Genomic DNA, 24,313 nt, shown 5'->3' with positions numbered 1-24,313 from the left:
ATGCCCAGACGTGGGTCCCGTGCTTCCCATGCCACTGGATTCAAGCTAGCCTGGCTGATGAGGGGTGAAACCCCGAAACCGGTCCCAGGATGCTTGTTTCCAGTCCAGGGAAGACCTAGCCTAGCAGTTCGGGCTGGACTGTTCCCATGGGGAACAGGGTCAAGACTGATTTGCACATGGCTGGGTCCAAACTGGAATGGCATGGGCAGCAAAAAAACGATGGATTTAGGCCCAGATCACTGTACTGGGGGTGAATGTTTGACAATGTTCAGCATTCCGTCCATCACTTGTTGTGTTTTGCTTTGTCGCCCTAAGTGGGAAGGGTATGCCCAGACGTGGGTCCCGTGCTTCCCATGCCACTGGATTCAAGCTAGCCTGGCTGATGAGGGGTGAAACCCCGAAACCGGTCCCAGGATGCTTGTTTCCAGTCCAGGGAAGACCTAGCCTAGCAGTTCGGGCTGGACTGTTCCCATGGGGAACAGGGTCAAGACTGATTTGCATATGGCTGGGTCCAAACTGGAATGGCATGGGCAGCAAAAAAACGATGGATTTAGGCCCAGATCACTGTACTGGGGGTGAATGTTTGACAATGTTCAGCATTCCGTCCATCACTTGTTGTGTTTTGCTTTGTCGCCCTAAGTGGGAAGGGTATGCCCAGACGTGGGTCCCGTGCTTCCCATGCCACTGGATTCAAGCTAGCCTGGCTGATGAGGGGTGAAACCCCGAAACCGGTCCCAGGATGCTTGTTTCCAGTCCAGGGAAGACCTAGCCTAGCAGTTCGGGCTGGACTGTTCCCATGGGGAACAGGGTCAAGACTGATTTGCATATGGCTGGGTCCAAACTGGAATGGCATGGGCAGCAAAAAAAACGATGGATTTAGGCCCAGATCACTGTACTGGGGATGAATGTTTGACAATGTTCAGCATTCCGTCCATCACTTGTTGTGTTTTGCTTTGTCGCCCTAAGTGGGAAGGGTATGCCCAGACGTGGGTCCCGTGCTTCCCATGCCACTGGATTCAAGCTAGCCTGGCTGATGAGGGGTGAAACCCCGAAACCGGTCCCAGGATGCTTGTTTCCAGTCCAGGGAAGACCTAGCCTAGCAGTTTGGGCTGGACTGTTCCCATGGGGAACAGGGTCAAGACTGATTTGCACATGGCTGGGTCCAAACTGGAATGGCATGGGCAGCAAAAAAACGATGGATTTAGGCCCAGATCACTGTACTGGGGGTGAATGTTTGACAATGTTCAGCATTCCGTCCATCACTTGTTGTGTTTTGCTTTGTCGCCCTAAGTGGGAAGGGTATGCCCAGACGTGGGTCCCGTGCTTCCCATGCCACTGGATTCAAGCTAGCCTGGCTGATGAGGGGTGAAACCCCGAAACCGGTCCCAGGATGCTTGTTTCCAGTCCAGGGAAGACCTAGCCTAGCAGTTCGGACTGGACTGTTCCCATGGGGAACAGGGTCAAGACTGATTTGCACATGGCTGGGTCCAAACTGGAATGGCATGGGCAGCAAAAAAACGATGGATTTGGGCCCAGATCACTGTACTGGGGGTGAATGTTTGACAATGTTCAGCATTCCGTCCATCACTTGTTGTGTTTTGCTTTGTCGCCCTAAGTGGGAAGGGTATGCCCAGACGTGGGTCCCGTGCTTCCCATGCCACTGGATTCAAGCTAGCCTGGCTGATGAGGGGTGAAACCCCGAAACCGGTCCCAGGATGCTTGTTTCCAGTCCAGGGAAGACCTAGCCTAGCAGTTCGGGCTGGACTGTTCCCATGGGGAACAGGGTCAAGACTGATTTGCATATGGCTGGGTCCAAACTGGAATGGCATGGGCAGCAAAAAAACGATGGATTTAGGCCCAGATCACTGTACTGGGGGTGAATGTTTGACAATGTTCAGCATTCCGTCCATCACTTGTTGTGTTTTGCAAATTCCGAGGAGAGATCTGGAAGGACAAGTGTTGTCTATTATTTTAAGAATTGCAGTGTCTGTACATCATCCAACTCTGAAGCCCGACTGGAAGTTATCCAGTAAGTCAAAGTCCTCATTGTTTCGATTGAGCTGTGCTAGTATTCATTTTTCTTGTGCTTTCCCCAAAAAGGGTAGGTTGGTTACCGGACTAAAGTTGTCTACTTCTGAGTCAGCTCCATTTTTGTGGAGGAGCAGAGTAACCTGACCTGGTTTCAGGCAGTCTGGAACTGCACCTCGTGACATGGAGGAGTTGATTATTGAGGACCAGATACATGAGATAAATGATGGTGTGATCTCTTTGATTAGGGAGGAAGGGGCAGATCCAACATGTGGGCAGTAGGCTTCCTTCTAGAGATGATTTTGGTGATCTCGACTGCATTACCTCCTATTAATTCATTACAGGTGGCATTGTTTTTTGGTTTCTGTGGTGATGGAGGACAGGGGTCCACTGAGCTGTGGAAGTAGCTCTTGTGATAGCTAGGTAGAGATGTTGAAAATGAGAGTATGTCCGTAGATTCATTAGATCAGCGACTGTTCTGTCTTCTTGATCTTATCTCTGAAGAAGTTAGAGACCTCCTCACTCTTCTCACATGAGGGGTTTGAAACAGTCTCATTTGAGGGTTGGTTTGTTGTCTGATAATGTTGAAGTGTTTACTTGGACTTTTTTTGCTTTGTCTGGTTCAGATCTGAGGAAGCAGGATTTAGCTTTTAAGATGAGTTTGTAGTATTTGTTTCATTCTTGTCGCAGGAGAGTTAAATGGTAGTTGAGAGGTTCGAGTCTCTGTCTTGTTGCCATCATTCTTAGCTGTCTCCTTTTTTTTTTTAGATCACTTTTGGGGCAGGCGGTTTGTTTCTTTGCCTCTTTAGTTTCATTTGTGCTGACTCGTGGAATGTATTGGACATGGCAGTGTTGTAAAAGGTGGTTAAGGCATCCACTATGTGCAGATCGATGGAGGTTTCAGGAATCGGCCTATGCCCAATGGATAAGCTTTAAATTGTACATTTTCAGAATCGGTATCCAATGGAGGCATTTAGGAATGAGTTGCGTGGGGACCTACGTTTGGCCTTGCGTATGAGGTGGGCAATGGCATTCTTCATTTACTGGTTTCTTCTGTAACATTGCTTAATGTTAAGTACAGCATTTAAATGCTAGGCGATGGATAATTGCTGCAGTGAGAATTATCACTGATGTATTGTTTTTTTCCCTCCAAGGTGTGAATACTTTTTTGCCAATACTAACTTACTTGTGTTATGTCTGAAGAAGGCACATTGGAGGCACCCGGGTGATAAATCCTTTACTTCTTCCTCCAACTTATTCAACAACATCATTAAAGTCCTGAAATGCCGTCAAGCCACCAAAAAGCAGCAATTGTGGAACCAGTTGGGCCTGTGCAGGGTCCTCTCTCATTGAAGTAAGGAGGGGCCGTAGCAGTGCTTTTTCTGAGGGTGGCTGCTTTTTGATATGGGGCCACTGCACCCCTAGTGTCTCCCTGCGCGGCTGATGGTGCTACAAAAGCACAAAGCAAATGTGACCAACTGAAGTGCTCTGTCATAGGGAACTATCCCCTTCACTCCCCCGGCAGGTGTCCTGCTTCATCATTGGCTCTGCCACATTCACCAGATACATTTCTAGTGGTAAATTGACTTCCTGCGGTTACAGAGATTACTTTTTCTTTTGGGGGGGGGGGGGGGTAGGGGGTGTCAAGTGGGAGTTCAGAAGAACCAGGACCCAGAATCGAAAAGATTCCTATGCCCTAAACCCAGGAATTTCACTTTCATATGAGTGAGCCTAAGGGACTGGTAAAAACTAAGGTGATGCACGAGACTGACCATTAAACCTGCATCATAATGGGTCGACATGTTTCACCTGTAGAGTGGAGCACTCGAGGACCCAAGCTTTCTTCAGGACCTAAATCCCTTCTTTCCTAACTCCTGTTTATGACGATGTACATTCATCCATCCGCAAGTGACCATTCTGTACCTATGAGTTCAGCCTTGCTGGGCCATGTTTGCTGATTCTGCGCATTATGATGGCCCCTTTCTTAAAATACAGAGGGCGCCGTGTAGGAGTTTCCGGGGAGACCCTTGTAGTCACACCTTCAGCAAAGGTGTTTCCCCCAGAATGACCCGCATGTTGCTGTTTTAAACCAGAGAGTGAGTGGGGCCACGCCTAACAGTCTTTTGTGAATCTGGTTGGGCCTTCACATACTGTGAGACGCGACACAGGGAATGAAGTGGCAATTCCCTATGCGAGAGCCCTTCAGCTGGTCACGTTTGCTTTGCGCTTTTGTTGTCCTTAGGAGGGAAGACGCAAACATTGAGAACTGCTTTCCCCTCTCCACCCTGGACCAACGTCTGCTTCTGGGAAATTAGACTAATTTGAGTGTGCAGCGGATAGCGCCGCGCCTGGAAGGCAGAAGTGCTTCCGCCTCCCACCCTCAGTGATGTGCATGGGTGCCATAGTGTACAAGTGAAAACGGGACTGACCTCGCCAGTTTCATTAGCAGAAACGGTCATAATTGAGGTGCAGTGACCCTCCCACATACCTGGGCTCTGGTGCACTGCGCCTGCTGCACTGCTGAAAGCTTCACCCCATGACTGCCATCCTTTATCGCCGTCCCAGTAGTGTTGCTGAGTAATCAGGAAGTCGAAGGAAACACAAAGGTTCTCTGCAAACGATATGTTCAGGAACACCCCGACCCCCTTGACCCGGGAACGTCTTCCTGTTGCATCTTTTCATCCTCTCTCCCGTGGCCTCTCTGGTCTCCTCTGGCCCTCGCCCCCGCATTTTGTGCACCATGCATCGTGTTTGAATATGTGCGCCTTTGAACCTCTCAGACACTATGAAGGCATCAGGCATCGGAAAGGACATATTCGCATGTTACGGTTTGCGGACGGATTAGACGTGGCTGCCGCATTTTGCGGGTGGGTGGGGCGCACTGACAGCTGGCTCCAGGGCCGGCGGCAGGTGAGGGGCCGGGGTGTGCTGCGCCTGTCCCCTCGCCGGCCGCTGGGCGGCAGCACCGGCGCCCAGGAGCCCTGCAGGAGGCCGCCGGCTAGCCAGGCTGGGACACACAGCAGCTGCACACGGAGCCGTGCCGCTGGAGCGAGAGAGCCACGCCGGGACCCAGTGACGGCGCCCCCCGCGCAGACGTGAACAGGTACCCCTCGCTGTGCGTGGAGGTGCAGGGCAGCCTGCGCCGCCTGCACCCCGGATCCTCACAGGCAGCGGGCTGCTGCACGCCCCTTCCCTCCCCACCCCGTATAGTGGCGGGGCTGCTCGCTGTGTGGCGTGATCGGGCCAGTGGGCAGTGACAGCAGGTCGATGTGCGGGATGCAGGCAGGTTTCATGCTCCGACGGGTCAGGACACCGCATGCATCTCCCAGGCTCCTCTCCATCTCTGCCCCGAGCAGCTCCCTTTGTGCGCAGAGCGTGCTGCTGTCCGGGCATCCCCAGACCGTGGGCAGTGCCCCGTCCCCCTCATCCAGGCTCTCTTCTCTAGCTTGCACCTTCCTCTGCCAGTTTCACGCAGCGTTTACCCTTGCTGGCATCACTCTTACCAAAAACAAACTGCACTCCTTGTGTTTTATATGAGAAGGTGGGGCAGCACCCTCGTAAAATACCGTGTTCTTTGTGTCTTTAAAACGGGTGTTTCTGGGCAGTCTCGGAGGCACTTTCTCTTCTAGTCTCCGCAGCTGTTAGGCATTTGTTTCTCACCCTCTGTGAAATTAAACTACTCGTAATGCACTGGTGCCACATGGGCTAAGACTCTTTCATTTAGGCTTTTATAAGGGGTACAAAAAGCAAGGGGCGTAGCTTGGTCAGTAAAATTGGGGGGGGGGGGGGGGGTGAAGGGTGAGCCTCAGATTTCCCAACAATCACACTGGCATATAATGTTAAAACACATTATTCAAGAGCTTCACATGTGTGCTTGCACTACTGTTTCATGTGCGGTGATAGATGCTTGCCTTGCCCACCTGCCCTTGCTGTGCCTGTTCAGTGTGTGTGTGACTGACCCTTGCACTGCTGCTGCCTGTGCTGTAACTACTTTGAGTTAGCAAACCTTTGACCGCTGTTGCATGTGTTGTGCCTGTGAACGAGGCCTGCTTTGCTACTGCATGTGCTCTGCCTGTTTGTGAGGGAATCTTCTTTTGCTTGTGCTCAGGCTCCTCGTGTTCTGTGGCTAGGGATTCATGTACTTCTGGTCTCTGTGCTGTAACTAGTTTCTTCAGTGAAGCTTGCACCACTGCTACATATGACCTATCTAGTGTGTGCTTGTGAGGGACATGTGTCTTGTTGTTGCCTGTACTCTACGTGTTCTTTGAGTAAGGAAGCCTGCACTGCAGCTGCCTGTACTGTACTATTTTGTCAGTGCCCGTTCTCTCTGGTTGCACTGTTTCGGCTGTTGTATCCTGCAGGGTTGACTACCTTCTGACGGATATTTCAGAAGCATCCTTCCATTGGACCGATCTTGGTAGGTTAAGCACTGCAAGCATAAGAGGACCCTCAGACTATCAGCTTTGAAAGAGACACTGAAGCACTTGCATGTTTCCTGGTATCCTGATATCTGGATCAGCTATACTTAAAAGCACAAAAGTTGCTTCAATTGTGAGATATATATGTTTGGGGTACTTGCTGATCCCTGCATCCTTTTTGAGTCCTGTTAACCCACCTGTTTCCTCCCAGCAGAGAAGACCCCATGCTGACACTTGGGGTTCTTTCTTGACAGCAAGCTATCACCAGAACTCCATATTAAGCTTGCACAGATGGCAACTGGAGGAAAACAAAATGCACACTTAATTTCCTACTATCAACTGAGGACAGCTGTTACGAGCACTAGGTATTTCCAGATTAGACACGGGCAATGTGATCCTAACTGGCCTTCCAGCGAGCGCCTTGCTACCCTTTAAAGTGGTCCTTCATTCCTCAGCAAGGTAAATCACTGCCAAAAGTATATTTCAACATATCACCCCAATCCTGAAGGACCGACGCTTGCTTCCACTGAAGGCTCAAATTAAGTCCAAGCTCTATTGCTTAACCTTCAAAGTCTCACACACTGACACCCCAAGTGCATGAAAATCTTTGGACGTGCAAGAGAATCCTGAAGCAAAAACTTCCTCACGTAAGAGCCCCCAAAATTGAAAACACCCCAGGGGTGTGGAATTTATTAAAATATCTACTTGTCCAGGGTACAGGTTGCTTCTCAAATCTACTTGTCCTGTATAAAGATCTACTTGTCCCTTTGGTGCCATGTAGTGTGGTGCCAAATTATGGCAGCAATCTCATTATGTAAGAGCTCTGATAATAGCCTCTCTGATTATGCCAGGGCTACTACCACAGTAGGGCTTGAATACTTGCAGTTTCAATCCCTACTGTAGCAATTTCCTTATTTTGCCACCTTTCTGCAGATCTGCATACTGGGGTTGGGGGAAGCAGTAAGCAATATTTCCAGGGCTGGAATGCCTTTGAGTCTGCAAACCTACTAACCTGCATATTTTAAAGATTTTCACCAGCTTCTCTCTAATATTTTCCCATAATAAGAAAGGTTGGACATTTACTCTTGACAATGGCAGAATTAGAACTTCTTCCAGGGTTGGGAAGAAAGTGGCTGGAGGGAAAATGAACTTGTAAATGCTCAATAGATTTTCACATGAGCAAATCTACACATGCGTATTTACCCATGCTAAAATACAGTTCACAAATATTTTATAGGGGTACGACATATACCATGGGTGCACTTTTGTGACTTTCTTTAAGAATTTGGGGCCACATGTAGGTAGGTTCAGATTTGCGACTCGCAATTTGCGAGTCGCAAGTCCGAATGTAGGAGGGTGTCCCTGACACCATCTGTGATTCGCAAGGGCTTCGCAAATGCCCACCTCATGAATAATCATGAGGTGGGTCGCAATTTGCGACCCCCTTGCGAATGGCGGCCCTCACAGCGATGGTGGCCTGCTGGAGACAGCAGACCACCATGTCTGTGACTGCTTTTCAATAAAGCAGTTTTTTTTTGTAATGCAGCCCCTTTTTCCTTAAAGGAAAACGAGATGCATTACAAAAAACGAAAAATGAAACGTTTTCGTTTAATTTTTTCAGAGCAGGCAGTGGTCCGCAGGACCACTGCCTGCTCTGAATTTTTTTTTACAGTGACATTCACAATGGGGAAGGGGTGCCATGGGGACCCCTTCCCTTTTGCGAAAGTGTTAGCACCCATTTGAAATGGGTGCAAATTGCGATTGGTTTGCGCCCGCGTTCGCAAAACAATCCTACATTGCACTGCAAGTCGCAATTAGGAAGGGAACATCCCTTCCTAATTGCGAGTCGCAAACCCGTTTTGCGATTCGGTAACCAGGTTACCGAATCGCAAAACTGGGTTTGTGCATCGCAATGTGCTTTTTGCACGTCGCAAACAGCGAAAGTCGCTGTTTGCGACATGCAAAAAGCTACCTACATGTGGGTCTTGGTCCCTAATTAGGTCTGGTGTTAACAAAGACATTTTGTTTTTATTAAACTTCTATTTCTCTCTCTTTCGGCTGGCTTTACTGTGAGTGATCGCATTCTGCTTTTCCACAAGGAGCATATTGGCACACAAAGTAGTTTTGTTCAGTGTCAGGAACTACAGTGGCAATCAGTGACGTAACGAAACTGGAGGGTGCCCCTTTGCAAAGAACATGGAGGAGCCCCCTCTCCAGACTCACTCAGGGCAGGTGCTGTGCTGAAGGGGCCCCCTGGAGGGCGGCTGCGGGGCCTTTGTTATGCCACTGGTGGCAACGTGTGCTTTTAGAGTTCAAAAACATTTTGGGTTTTTTTTGCCAGTGTTTGTTACAATGTTGAGGGCCTGGTAGCTCCCACAACAATAAAGTGTTACAAAAGCCATGTCAAAACAAGACACGCATTGATGAAACTAAAAGACTTATAAAAATATGTCAGATCAGTTGGCTTTGTCAGTGTTTGTTTACTTTCATGCTTCCCATAATCGTGTTCAAAATGGTTACACTGATTTTCCATTAGAAATATTTTGGGGAAATACTAGCATGCATCAAAACATTTTACTAAATGACACTTCATTTGCATCTAATCAGAAAGCATTCTGGGAGCATTACACTTAGCCTCATAGCCTAAACGTTTCAAACATGTGTATACACGTTTTTTTTTTTTGTACTGGAACCAACGTCAGTAGTGAAGTGTGACCTTAAAACATTTATTTACAGCACTCACCCTAATAATGAAGGCTTTCAAATAATGAACCATAAATACAAGTTCGAACAGAATTATCTTTTGGAAACACATTACCTCAACTGCAGAGAGTTCCACTCTCTGTAAACAGGCAGCCAGAGGGTTTGTGCTGCAGAGGGTTGGGCCTACTTGTCCCAAGGACAAAGTAAACATAAAAACTTGTTGCCCTTGACCCCAAACAAGATGTCCCGGGCGTCGTTGGGCTATAGGAATTTCACATCCCTGCACCCAATCTAAAAAAATTATTCTTTTCTGGATCTGCACCTCCAATCTGGAACAACCTCCCAATCTTGTTAAGCATGGCTCCTGACATGTTCTCCTTTTGGAGGAGACTGTTGACTTTTCTTTTTACAAGGTGCTTTGATTGAAGTTGCACTAACTCCATTTGCGCTCCCAGCCCCTTTTTCGTGGTTCATGGAATTACTTATTCAAACTCTCAATTACTCACCTCGCCTAATTATAAGCGCTCCGTGTATTTGGCTTGAGTCTCATGTACACACTTGTTCTGTAAAGTATCTAACCTCTCCCACCCCTCGCCCTGCACACTTAATTTCCATTTACATTCTGATCCTGTTGCAATTGATTTATGATTTATGTCAATTGTAAGCATATTTATATCATACATAGCTGATGTTTGAAGTACAGCACCCTAATACCACCTGGTGAAGTGGCGCTAGAAAACCCCCCCATAAATGATGCCTGTGTACTACCATCATATAACAGGGGTATGCACATCTCCATCTTTCTTTTTTGTCTATCGCTTTCGCTCTTTCTTTCCCCGTCCTTTTTACACCCCACTTGCACCCAGGAGTTAAATTTCTATTTTTCCCCTAATAGTTCGTCCCAGTTGGTGTCCTATGGTCGGCTCCTGCTTCCTGCTTGACTCCTAGTTTGAGCTGCGTGAGAGGTACATTGATGCACTCCCCAGTGCCTGTGTCTCAACCAGTCACCTTGGAGCTCGAGCCCAAGAATGGCTGTGTTACTCTCTCTCTCTATTGTTAATAACACTCTTTAAGTGTGCCTTTAGCTTTGATGGATTGACATACACTGCTCTGCTTTCGAGCAGTGTGATGCCATTTCAACTCCTAGCTCAGTAACAGAGCTTTAGAACACCTGCAGAGCATGGATCACAACATCTGTTTATTTCAGGGACTAAGCATTGGCCATCGGTCCATTATTTAAGTAGTGCTTTATTTCCCTGTTACTTGGAGCGTCCACATCTGTGCGGCATGTCTTCATGCTCTTAGAGTGATAGGGACAGCTTCAGGTAGGGCACCGCCCAAATGCAGTAGGTTGAGGTTCCCTTGGTATTGAAGGGAGTGGAGGATGGGGAAAGGGAGGGGGCTGTAAGCCTGAGAGAGATTGGTAGATCAGAATGCACACCTGTTGCGTACAATGTAGTCTTCTAGAGTATGAAATAGTTTTCCCTGATCCAAGATTCCCTAACTAGCTATTGTTCTGAATGCGAACTACCATTCGTCCCTGCTGCAAGAGGATAAGAAAAAATATAGACTTCTACATTCTATAGAAATAAAAAACAAAAACACACACTTCAAAAACAGTAGAAACATCAAAACTTCACAAAAAGGTTCCGCTCCTTCGTGAAAAGTTCTGGGGTGGTCCGACGAGCAGGGGCCAAAACGTGTTTTCACCATGTAATTTCCCCATAGCAAAACTGAACATCGCTGCAGCCAACATGGCTGAACTGAGATACACCAGATTTGTTAGAAAGATACATCCTTACTCAAAGCGTGCTTTATGTGATTTGGTGTACATCCGTTTCGCAATTTTTGAGGACTTAAGGTTGAAAGTTTATGTATGTAGAGTGTGAAAAATCATGAACTGGTTGCTCCCTCGGTAGTACCGCGAGCTGAAAACACACAATTTGATTGGCTGCCCGCAAAACGAGAAGGCTGCAGCTGCCATTTTATGACTGAGACTTGCAGCTGCCATTAAATGACTCGATGACTCAGTCCTTGTGTCATAGAAAAGAAATAAAAATAAGGAATAAGAGGGCAGGGTAGGGATAACCCAACCCTCCTTATGGAGGGGGCCTCTCAGAGGACACCCTGGGGATCAAATAAAAAAGAACCTTTTTTTTTTGGTGACACTACCGTACTACTGTGGGGCTCAGTGTTGACCACATATAATTTCATGGTAGAACAGTAGTCCGGGCACCGCAAAAAAACCAAGCATTTACAAAGCAACGGGTCTCGCGTTTGCTCATGTTAGAGCTGATCGCGTTGTAAACTCCTAACCCGACTTTTCACCTATCGGGCAAAAGTGCATTTATGTACGTAACCCGAAAAGTGAAATTAACTATGTAAAGCGCTCGACTTCTGCCAAACGAGATCGCACTCGTAAATTAGAGAAAAAGAAGTCCACGACCCTGATGGAAAACAGCGAGCCTCGCATGTTTTCTGTACTTGGTCGCTGCGCTCGAGGAGGGCTAGCCACCGGAAAAGGCATGACGTATTCGTGCCTTTGACTAATGAAAGCAAGCAGATTTTATTAGGCAAGCCCACAAACCAATAAAAAACACTCATGTGAAGTTGACAGGGCTCTGAGCCCTTTTCTAAATACTAAAGCGTCTCGCTGCGATACGCATGCACGAGCGCATGCAACGCATGCTCGACCCTAAAAAAGGGCAAGGCCTTGCAGCACTGCAAGACCTTTGGGTGACCAGGAACGGGTTCTTGACTGCCTATGGGGGTTGGGCACAGGGCCTGTGTGGTGGGGGCTTGGAAAACAATGGGGGCTGGAAGCAGGCTCCCCATCCAACCCCACGCTGCTCCCCTGCAGAGGGATGAAGGGTTAGGGGCAAGACCTGGCCACAGGACCAGACCCTGCGGCCAACCCCACGCTGAAGATGGTTGAGAGTCATGCGCGGCAGGGGGTTGGCTGGAGAGCCTGGCCTGTAACCAAACCCCCCTGCAGCCAGCCCTATGCTGCGCAAGCCTTTGGCTGTGCACGCTGCTGGGTAGTCCTAGTAGGTTTAGTAATAAAACATTACATAATGTTAACAAAAAAAAACTAGAAATTCACTGACAAAAACAAAGTTTATGTTGATGGTATAGTAAGGCAAAATGTCAGTTAAAACGTTCACATTTTATACTAATAAACACTGAAATTTACCAGTTATGGTTAGCTCAAGTAACCATAACTCACACCTTCACTATGAACTGCTTATTACCTCAAAACTACATCACTCCTAACATGTCCTGTGACATTTGTAACATCAATACAACGTCTGAAATTACATAATGGATTAGAACTCTGTGCACGGCAGGGCACTAGTTACTTGAGTTTCTCCTGCATTTTTAAATGTAAAGTAATATATTATAACCATACCCAAGTATAACATCACTATAACCTTTGTTTTTTCAGTATATAATTATTTGTGGGTAGATAGATAGATATCCCTGTATGCTTCCTTTTCTCATTCGTGGTTGACTTTTGTTCTTTTGTAGTTAAATGGTTTTCATCACGCTTTAATCTCAGATTTTTTTTCTTCCTTTCTGATCTTTTGTTTTCTCACCTTTTTTAGGTCTCATTGTCTCTCAAACATTCTATTTATTTTCTTGTTATTGTCATCTACTCAAAAAATAGAATAAAAAAGTTATGGCTACATAAAAGAAAAAATATATTATCTCTCAGTGGCAGAGCTAAGTGTACTGGTACGAGGGGCAAGGCAGTGCCTGTCTGCTGAAGCAGAGAGGAGCATTTACAGTAAGGCGGGGAAGGGGGCAGTGGACTAAATTTGTTTTCAGGATTCAGGGAAGGGTAGCATTAATGGGTAGTAAGGTTTTTTAGGGCTAATGGAACAGTAACATCAATGGGTAGTAAGAGGTTTTAGGGTTCAGGAACGAGTAGCGGTATGGGTTAGTAAGGAGTTTTTAGGGTTCAGGGAAGAATAGAGTAAATGGGTAGTAAGGAGGTTTCGGTGACCAGGGATGGGTAGCATTAAGGGGTAGACAGGAGTTTTTAGGGTGCGTTTAGATAAATTAAAGAATGTATGTAATAAATGAAACATTTCATATTCAACATTTTGGGAATTGTCATAGGGCACAACATTATTACTTCAACAATTTCAACTCCGCTTTAACGTAATCGATACAACTTTATTATATATATATATATATATATATATATATATATATATATATATATATATATATATATATATATAGGCACTTGCTCCTACAACACTCGAGGTACAGTTTAATTTAAAGCATTTCCAATATACTATAAGTGACAATGGACATGCCAAGTAGGAAATGTTTTTATTATGCAGCGATTGTCCCATTCTTCATGAAGTAACCAGGCATTTACCTGGAGTAGTAGCTGGGAAAAGTTACAGGTCACCTGGAAAGCAAAGATATCTAGAGTTCGACTCATTGTGTGCATTAAAACACGTTACGCCATCAGTAAACATGGGTAGTTGGCTGCTTGTGAAAGTCATGGTGCAGGAACCCTTATGAACCAGGGGCAGGAACCTGAGGCGGTTATCATAATCTAGTTTCCAATCAGCAATGATGCATGGTTCTTACAGGGTAAATGCCAATGTTATTTCCCAAGGGTACCAACGTTTCTGTGCCAACCAATAGTTGCCCATAGTTGCATGTCTTATGCTTGGGATCTACCTAAGTCTGCTTGCCAAGACTCGATCCACTGCAGAATACAATTATCACATTATTGGCTGTGTGGCTTTATGGCTTTAGACGTTTCAAACTGCGGCTGTCTGGCTGGCCTCGGTATTACAAAGGTTGAGACCCGTTCACCTAGCTAGAGGTCTGTAGCTGGGTCTGCTCCACTTTCCCTTTGAATGGCTGCAGACAATAAAGAATGCATTTGGCTGATTAGTCTTGGGTTCACAGAAGATGAGCATACATCAGCACCTTGGCAGTAACCCCTGGGTGTCACCAACGTCCCATTAGCATGACTCTTGTGCAGATGTAGTGGCTAGGTTGATCTTGGGTTTTCATAAGTTGATCTCCCATCTGTTGGGCTGTAACTCCTCACTGATAGCTGCTTGGGGCTCAACATCCTGCACCCCCATGTAGGACTACAAACAGTTCAGAAGGTAATCACAAGGTTAGTATTGTGTTGGAAGTAGTTGAATTCCATGTACTGGGCTGTAGCCTCTTGCCTTTGGCCTCCAGTTACATCTCCATTTACAATTGGAAACTTCTTCTGTCTTCCTATCTGTCTGAGTAGTCCCTTAAGCCTCTGTGCCCCCAGCACTAGGTCCAGTTTCTGTTTAGCTCATGTCCTAGCTCCTCCCACTGGTGCGTAGGCAATTCCTACTTCTTAAGGAAGACAATTCTCCTTTACAACTGGAAAACTACTGGCGGTGTGCTTCTTGGACTTATTCTCCATGTCACAAGTTTTTTTTTATTACTTTGTTTTTTTATTCGATTTGCAAAGTGTATCAGCTAGTATCAACATGGTACATTCCACCCACTGCAGTGTGCCTTTTCTCACTGTTTATGTACAAAAATATGACAATCAAGAGCTGGCTTCAGAAATTACAGAAAAAGTAGCAAACAGAGTGATGGCATAGTAAGTGGTGAGGCACAAACTAAGGCTATGCATTTGCGTCTAGTGTGTTCTACGTTCCATAATGTTGTAGCACCTAAAGACCTTGCTTAGTCACAGTTCAGCTTTTAGAGGCCATAGTGCCCTATCTAGAAGAACCCCTCAAAATATTTATCAATTATATTCTTCGTGCTCTGGGCACTATTTTTTCCACAACTCTTATGTTCCTTAGTGAGTTGCAGGCTCTAATTTCATAGTGCTTGCCACAAGGTGGATGTTCAGATCTCTGCTGCATTAACTGGGAGGATTTTTTATTCACTGGGTGGGTACATGCTCACAAGTTCGAAGGAGAGCAACTAGCAGAGAGTCCCCAACTTTGTGGCACCTAGTCACTCAGATTAAATATCTTTTTAGCCTCACATATCTGCCCCCTTAATCATCTCCCTACTCTCAAGAACACATTTGCATAATGCTGGCACACGGGTCGGAAGGGTGGATGAAGTCAAATAACTAAATGAAATAGAGTTGTTTAATTCCAATGAATTCTAGACTTAGTGCAAAAGGATTTGGTTCTCAGGACCCATGATGTTGGTAACATTGGTGCACACCACCTGTGGAGGGAAAAACATTAGTACACCTATTCATTGGTAGAGGAAAGAATATTACACTGGTCACTTCGTGATGGGAATCGTAGTGCTCAGGCACTTGCTGTTAGAAAAGTGTTGTAGAAGTCCACAGTGGAGAAAATATTGTTGCATGGGCCTCATGGTGGAGAAACGATTGTTGCTCAGAACTATTATACTAGGCTGATATTGGAGAAAGGTTTGTTGCATATTGTCCGTGATAAAGAAAATATTGTTGCACAGAGACCCCAATTGAGTAACAGTTGTTGAACAGGGCCCATCTTGGGTAATTTAGTGTTGCACAGAGCTATTGGTGGAGAAAAGGTTATTACATGTTGCATGATATAATCCTGGCCCCCGATATACCTCTATAAAAAAAATGGTTGTCTTTTCATTTTTGATTTGTGTTTTTGGATCATTAGAGACGTAATTTAGATTGGGTAGACATTGCTGATCCAGGCCGATTTTTTTTTTTTTTCTGGGCTACATTTTTAAAAATGATGGACGTGTTGCAGTGATGATTGTAATATTTCACGAACCATGAGACCTATGTGCTTCATTTTGGTGTCAAAACACAGGTTTTGGGGGTCAAGTAGTCTTATAGAGACAGAAAATAACTTCTCAGAACAACCCTTCCACCATTTGACATGGCTGCTATAATAAAGGAAAGAGATATATATAAATGAAACAAATAATAATGATTTTTAATCCTTTTATATGTACGCCAAATAATGTTTATGATCTGAATATGAAAAAAAATGTTTATCACTCCTGTTTTAGACATTTTCATAGTTCACTTTATTTGTTTCGGCAATAGCTCATAGTACATTAGCAGAATGTTGAATATTTGAGAGGAGCATATCGACAGGGACATCTTTTTGTAGCACATGTTTTGCAAGTATATGTACGTGTAAGTTCTGTGGGCACAGGCTTGAGAACTTTTGTAAGTTGTAGCACCCCATCAATATCTTCTCAACCAAATTCACACGATCAAGTAGAACACACACACAGAATATGACTTTGGAGGAAGGTCACTCAGCAGGACTGATCTCTTGAACTCACTGTACTGAAGATCATCAAATGTGCGATAGTCAGAACTTGTTTTCCACACATGCACAAGGTATTTCTCTATATCTTTAAAGTCACATTCTTCTCCTGTATCAGCAAATCTTTTTAGAAACTTCACAGGTTCAGCAGTTAAAGCTCCAAACTTAGTTCCAGTTTTGCTCATAGTATCATCACCTGTAAGAATATGTCTCTTGATAAGAACACTGAGCATCTCTGGGTCACGCTTCTTGTTTGCAGAATATGCAGTGGGATTAAGTCTCTTTTCTGGCCTGTTCCATAACGTATCCATAACTCTGACAATCCTTGACTTATGAACATTGCAACAAATATAAGTAGCACAATAATATCTGTGTCATGTGACATGCACAATGAATCAATTGGATCCATTTCAAACAGACTACTCAGCATGTGGCACAACACAAAGGTCAACTTCCTCCAATTTGCTGTTAAGTTCTTGAACCAGTTGCGAGGATATATAGGGCTTATAGGTTCATCAAGATCCCTAGGTACCCAGAGCCAATAAATGAGGTGCACCTTGCAGTGGGTTTTCATTCTATACCGGGTATACAGCAATTAATTTGCTGAAATATAAAGACTGAAAAATAGGTATCAAGAAAACCTTTGTATTTCCAAAATGGGCATAAGATAAGGTGTTGAGAAGCAGTGGTTATTTGCACATCTCTGAATTCCGGGGTACCCATACTAGCTTGTGAATTACAGGCCATTTCTCGAATAGACGTCTTTTTTACACACTGTCTTACATTTGGAAGGAAAAAATGTAGAGAAAGACAAGGGACAATAACACTTGTTTTGCTATTCTGTGTTCCCCCAAGTCTCCCGATAAAAATGGTACCTCACTTGCGTGGGTAGGCCTATTGCTCGCGACAGGAAACGCAACATGGACACATCACATTTTTACATTGAAATCTGATGTGTTTTTAGCAAAGTGCCTAGCTGTAGATTTTGGCCTCTAGCTCAGCCCGCACCTAGGGAAACCTAGCAAACCTTGGCATTTTTGAAAACTAGAGACCTAGGGGAATCCAAGATGGGGTTATTAAGCCCCTCCCTGGTGTCGGCCACTGGTCGTGACCCGAACCAGGGAGGTAGTGCGGGCGTTGGCCAGTTGCCGACGCCCGCACCCAAAGGGTTAAAAGTACTCCCAAGTCTTAAACTACCTTACTTTTACATATGTCACCTCTAAGGTGTGCCCTATGTGCCTCTAGGGTTGGATGCCATATAACTAAAAGCTGTGACCTTATAAAAATGGTTTCATAGGCCCTGGTGAGATAGAACAGCCAAATGTGTTTTTCCCCTCGCTCTAGTGAAAGGCCGCCATAGACTAACATGGTGAGACTTTATTTTAATCAACAAAGTCCCCATAAAAGACAGATAGATTGCGTTTGGTATCAAATTAATTGTTATAATAAATCCCAGAACTTGCCAGTGTTGGATTTAATATAACTAGTGCAGGTAAAGAGTTAAAAAAAAACTCTACCTAAAAGTTGCCAACTTCAGCTCTGTAGTGCCCTTCTCTGATTGGCCATACTCTGGCAGCCTGGCCATGTTGCCTTGACAAGGAGTGAAATGGCATGGGCTGAACACAAAGGATGTGCCTGGGGGAGGAGATCTGCCTCAGCAGATGGTGAAACAAGATGGGGGGGAATGCAGCCAAACTGGTCTTCAAAGGCAGAGAAGGACATTTGGAGCAGCTCAGGACCTCCCACATTTCCTGCAACCCCAGACAAATTAGGTGCCCTCTTGATTAGATTAGGAGAGGGCAGGAGAAGGGTGTGTTTAGGATTTTTTGCCACACCAGTGTGTGAGCTCAGCCAGATCCAACCTCCCAAAATCACTTTCAGCCATGTTGGATTTTTGAAGACTGTTGCTCCCTGGGATTGATTTTTGCCATGCTTCCCAGGAAGTGGTCATCAACGGGGGAAGGAGCCTGCTTGTAATTGGAAAACTAGGACCCCCTTGATTTCTACCCCAGGAGCAAGGATAAATATGGCAGAGCTGCACCCACAACTCAGATCTCTACAAGGAACTAGACAAAGAAGAAGAAGGACTGCCCTGCTGGACCACTGACCTGCATCTGGACATTTCACTCTGAAGGACTGTACCAGCTGCGCACACGGGCTTCACCACTGAAAGGACTTTGCCTGTTAACTCAGATCTTTTGGAACCTTGGATCAAGTTGTGGACACTTCAAGGACTGAAAAAGGACCTCTGGAAGAAGATCCAGAAGTTTGGATATGTTTGGAGCAACTCCATAAGTTGAAGAGGTGTATTGTGGGAGTCGTAGTCCCAGACCCCAAGAGGTAAACCAAAGCCTCTGAACTTTTGGCTGGTGCTGTGGACCACTTTCCTAAATCAAGAAACACTTCGGAAAGTAAGTGGAACAGTGTTACCTGAACTCTGGACTTTGTCCCTGTCCAGTGTGGCCTGAACTCTGGACTTTGTCCCTGTCCAGTGTGACTTTTTTTTTTTTTTTGTTTTTTTTTAACCCTTTGAGCGCTAGTTGCTTCTATGTGCTAGAAAACATGAATTCTTCAAAAATTCATATCTCCCTTTGCCCTTATCAGATTTTAATCATTTTGGTGTCATTTTAAAGATAAAGTATAATCTATTTTTATAAATTGGTGTTGGATTTTTATTGTGTTTTGTGTTTTTCTTATTTACTGTTTTGTGATTGTTAAATGCTTTACACACGTGTTTCCTAAGTTAAGCCTTGTCGCTCGTTGCCAAGCTACCAAGGGTTGAGCTGGGTTTAATTTATTGAGACCTAACTGGACGTAAGTGGAGGTTAGTGGCCTGTTGCTAAATGTAGGTACTTGCCTGCCCTTACCAATAATCCACTTTCCAACATACATACATCTCTCTGTGCGCATGCAAAAGTTGTAGTGGCTGGTTGGACGCAGCTCTTACTATGGCAAATAAAGTGTGGAAGTTTAGCTTTCGTGATTATGTCAAATACAAATCTCTCCTGCTTAAGTTCTGCGTATAGTTTCAATCCATGTTCCAGGACATCTAGTAGACTTGTCTTTATATAGTTATCCACATATTGTTTGATCACGAAGTTGTGTAGTCGCACAGGCTCAATCATTTCAAAGGGGTTTTCTTGCTGATGCATGAAATGAAGAAGGCTTGTCAACATGTTTACTCTTTCCCACAAGTTTGTGATGAGGAACAGTTTCACGATGATCCATCAATTTTAAATTTGTCACCTCTCTGAAAACATTACAATTAGAAAGGACTTTATGGTAAACTGCCATTGAGCAACATATACACTTTTACGTGTCTGACCAACAATTCCCTTAGAGCTTTTCTGTGATCTCTGGATCATCTGTTCCAGTTTCATATCTGGACCACAGTATAGAAACTTCCCTCTTGTGTCTTCCACCACAAAATGTCTTTGGATGAATTATCTGTAGAGGTATGGTTTTTCCACCTCTAGCTTATCACTCTTTCCAAATACTAGCACCCATATCTCAGGTAGTTTATGCAAAGAAATTCACGAAACACATAAATCAGTGACTCCACAGTCTTTATGTGCAGCTCCCAATCACCTTCCTGATCAGCATGTACCAAGTTTTTCACTAGAGCTATCATGTGTAAAACATTTCCCCAGTACTTGCAAAGTTCTGTTTTTTTTTTTCACATTCTTTGACAAACTCTACGTACTTGGTTTTCAGATTTTGAACTGAGTGTATTGAACATTGCCTGGCTTTGCATTATGTCTTTTGAATTAAGTGCACCCTGTACCTTATTCACTTCTGAGATAAGATATGCAAAACCTAATTTGTCATTCTTATTCCAGAAAGCAGTCCAACACAATGTTTCTATAACCTCAGATATGATGTGTATACCTTGTAGCAAACGAACATAATGAGTTCCGCTCAATACTGACCCGGACAGTTTTGCTTTCCTAGATTTCAGACACAATAGGTGCACCGTCTGTGCCACATCTACTGAGATAACTGCACACCGCAACACAACTTTTGGCATGTAGAAAACACCTATCTTGGATAAAGATCATCAAATTCTACTAGATTGCTCATAGAAATGTCAGCTACATTATAGAAAACACCTTCATCGCAGAAAATTGGCAGGATAGGCTGGTCTTGAAGCTTAGCACGCACATTTTGGAAATGTTTTAGAGCTGTGTCTACTGTTTCGTAGTTTGTGACTGGAGAAGGTATTACTGGTTAAAACCCAACCTTCTTGAGTGAGACAGTATTCTGGGAGATCAGAGCATGAATTCTGGCCCACGGAGGAACTGGCTTTTCTTCAGCCTCCAGTCCCCACAGAATAAGCAATATGATAAATTCAGTGAAATGAGCTTTGCAGACCACAGCATCAGGTAGAAGAAGATCCATGTCCTCAGCCACTGTGAAACTTTCTGGTAGACTGGGACATGTTGATGGGTTGTAGTGATTTTACACACACTGGCAAGGCAGTTGGGTTATAAGTTTGTAGCTTTGTTTGTTTATGCCTACGGCTGACACAGCATGTTTTCCAGCAGCTACTTCGTTGCTACAGTCTTGAAAAAGCACCATGGCAGTATCTGGTGTGCTGGATGTTCTGAACAAAGAAGAGCTGTCATCAAAATCAGAATTATCAAGAGCAGCAATTGTAAATCCTTTCCTGGTAAAGTGACTTGGAAGTGGTGTGATGTCAGATTCACAAGATTTTACAGCATGAGCTGCTAACAAGTTCTTTGTCATTATAACATATACCAATCTATTTCATTGAAGTGATTAGCTCCCTACTTTTGCACTTGTCATAGATTGCACGGGCAGTCATCATGTGTAGCAGAGTTTTCTTTTTGCTGTGATGTAATTCATAAAACATGATTTTATAGCATGAGCTGCTAACAAGTTCCTTGTCATTATAACATATACCAATCCTATTCATTGAAGTGATTAGCTCTCTACTTTTGCACTTGTCATAGATTGCATGGACAGTCATCATGTGTAGCGGAGTTTTCTTTTTTGCAGTGATGTAATTCATAAAACATGATTGGGAAAAGACAGTACATTTGCACAGTATAAACCTGTTGGTTCAACGTATTGTCTTCCACTTCTTCCCTTAAATCTTCAAAGCCATCATCAATGTTGTCGGCTTCTGTTCCGAACTCAAGAACTTTAGTTTGTAACAGTTTTGCTTTGCTGATATTAAACAATGATGTAAAAAATGTTAAGACAATAGCAGGCATTCTTGTTGACTCCCATGATTTGCTGAGCGCAAGGGCATAATAAAATGTGTCATTACGTCCAAAATCTAAATCTTTCAAGACATTTCTTAAAATGGTTCCTGCTGATTTTACTGCATCCTGTGATTTTATTTTGGCAGCAAGGACTTTAGGAGTCAAATCAGCTGAGAACACCATAAGTGGCTCATTCTTTTTGTTAAACTGACTAAAACGAATTATGTCATTGTACATTCTCACCAGAAAAATCTTAATTTCAATAATATGAATCAATACAATTTCATCAATGTTGACCATTGTTTGTCTGATCTCACTGAGTGTGAACACATAGCCAGCACGCAAGAGTGGCTTTAAAACTTAATTTGCTTTTTGAAAGAGTGCAAACATAAATGAAGCCTGGCGGTTACGTTACTACTGGGAGCACATTGTACATTCATATTTTGAAATGTATGCAGGCATGTAGTTCGGGTGTGCATGCAAATCCACTGCAAATACATTCATCTCGCTGTTTAGAGCAGCTACTCGGCTGAAAACTTTATCTTGGAAGAGACTAGCTGCAGATAAAAACATGTTTACCCTTCGAGACCCACATACTCTGTACTTTGTTCTTTCACCAATCGCTTTGGTCCTTGGTCTGGCTAGACCTCTGATAACACATTGAAGATCCTCTACTTTCTGGTCAGTTGTTGAAGGTAGACGAGGGGTAGCTACAGCTCTTCTAAGTGGATGGGCATTGGGTTTGGTTGTCATCGCTTTCTCAGAAGACTTGGATTCTTGTTTTGATTCACTAATTTTTGCTATTTTTATGACAAATGTTTTCCAGTCTTTTTTCCATTGTATATGACTTGTAGCACTTGTTGTTACAATGATAAAATATTTGGTCCTCTTCACCCATCAGTTTCAATCTTTTATGGACTTCGTCTTGCTGTATATCTGCAGCACCTCCAACTCTCTTTTCTCCAGCTGCAGTGGATGTTAGCTTTTCTTTCTGATTAGTTTGGCATATGACACATTTTTCTTTGTTGGAATGAGTCCTCAGATTTTATAGTTAGCAACACACTGTCAGGAGGTAAAGATCCTCTGCTACCACCTGCTTTGCTCATGTTTACTGTTGGAAATGGCCCTTTTTGCAGGGTTATCCCCAAACATTTTGCCTCCTTCCTCCTATTTTTTGAGGACTGTTTTTGCTGGTTTATTGTCTCTGCACACTTTACCACTGTTAATCAGTGCTAAAGTGCAAGTGCTCCCCATATAAATTGTACTGTGGATTGGTTTATCCATAATTGGCATATTTGATTTACTAATAAGTCCCTAGTAACGTGCCCTAGAGCTGCCCAGGGCCTGTGAATCAAAGGCTACTAGTGGGCCTGCAGCACTGGTTGTGCCACCCACATTAGTAGCCCTGTAAACATGACTCAGACCTGCCATTGCAGTGTCTGTGTGTGCAGTTTTAAACTGTCAGTTCGACTTGGCAAGTGTACCCACTTGCCAGGCCTCAACCTTCCCTTTTACTACATGTAAGGCACCCCTAAGTTAGGCCCTAGGTAGCCCAAAGGGCAGGGTGCAGTGTATGTTTAAGGTAGGACGTATACTAGTGTGTTTTATATGTCCTAACAGTGAAGTACTGCCAAATTCGGTTTTCACTGTGCAAGGCCTATCTCTCTCATAGGTTAACATGGGGGCTGCCTTTAAATATCCTTAAAGCACAGATTCTCTTTGAGAGCAGATAAAAATGTGGAGTTTAGGGCCTCTGAGCGCACAATTTAAAAATACATCTTTTAGTGAAGTTGGTTTTTAGATTGTTAGTTTGAAAATGCCCCTTTTAGAAAGTAGGCATTTTCTTGCTTAATCCATTCTGTGACTCTGCCTGTTTGTGGATTCCCCATCTGGGTCAGTTTGACAGTTGGGCTCTTCACACCTCTCCTCTAGACAGTGACACAAAGGGGGCTGGGGTGTAGCCTGCATATCTTGATTAGCCATCTGTGCTGGAGGGGAGGGGATGAGTGGTCACTCACACCTGAAGGGACTGTGCCTGCCCTCACACAATGCCGCCTCCGACCCCCTGGTGAGTGTCTGGGGCCTAGTCTGGGCAAGGCAGGATTTCACATTCAAAAGAGACTTTACTTTAAAGTTTGCCAACTTCAAAGGCAGAACTGGGTATAAGAAGAGGACCCAAAACCCCAGACTTTTAGAATCTTTCTGGAATCAAGAGGAACCTCTGCCCAGGAGAAGAGCTGAAGAGCTGAAAGAGGAGTACTGTCCCTTTGCTGTGTTGCTTTGCTGGACTGGCCTGCAGTTGCTGCTTCTGCCTGAAAAGAGTGCAAAGGGTGAACGTTGCTGTGTGTCCTGCTTGAGAAAATTCTCCAAGGGCTTGGAGTGGAGCTTGCCTCCTGTTGGAAGTCTCAGGGACACCAAAGACTTAAGTTTCCTCGACCTGCAGCACTGGGAACTGTGTGCTTTGTGCTGTTCAAGAGGAGAAACCCACTGCGACGCCACCAACGACGCCGCTGGCCTGCACCGTGACCTGCCGACGCCACACGGAGTTGCATTGCCCCGCTTCGCACCGCTGCCCTGGTCTCCCCGACGCCGTCATCGGACGACTTCACTGAGCCGCTGCTCGCACCGCGACCTGTGGGCCCTGCACTCCGGCATCGCCTGCTCACACCAC

The 24,313-nt window shown here is 44.7% G+C and overlaps 1 protein-coding gene across 7 annotated transcripts in view; it reads left to right on the top strand.

Moving 5' to 3' along the window:
* Nucleotides 1–24,313, top strand: part of MYO18A (myosin XVIIIA) — an 805,500-nt gene that overhangs the window by 40,242 nt on the left and 740,945 nt on the right. The window contains exon 1 of one of the 7 annotated variants that reach the window (XM_069226219.1): nt 5,004–5,131. The exons of the other annotated variants lie outside the window; for them this stretch is intronic. The gene's annotated coding sequence lies outside the window, so the exon portion shown is untranslated. Of the gene's footprint in view, nt 1–5,003; nt 5,132–24,313 lie in introns of those variants that run through there. 7 annotated transcript variants of the gene reach the window in all.

The sequence above is a fragment of the Pleurodeles waltl genome, chromosome 3_1 (assembly GCF_031143425.1).
Source record: "Pleurodeles waltl isolate 20211129_DDA chromosome 3_1, aPleWal1.hap1.20221129, whole genome shotgun sequence".
Taxonomy (NCBI): domain Eukaryota; kingdom Metazoa; phylum Chordata; class Amphibia; order Caudata; family Salamandridae; genus Pleurodeles; species Pleurodeles waltl.
The sequence above is the reverse complement of the archived record's forward strand: the minus strand, read 5'-3'. Positions and strand labels throughout refer to the sequence as shown.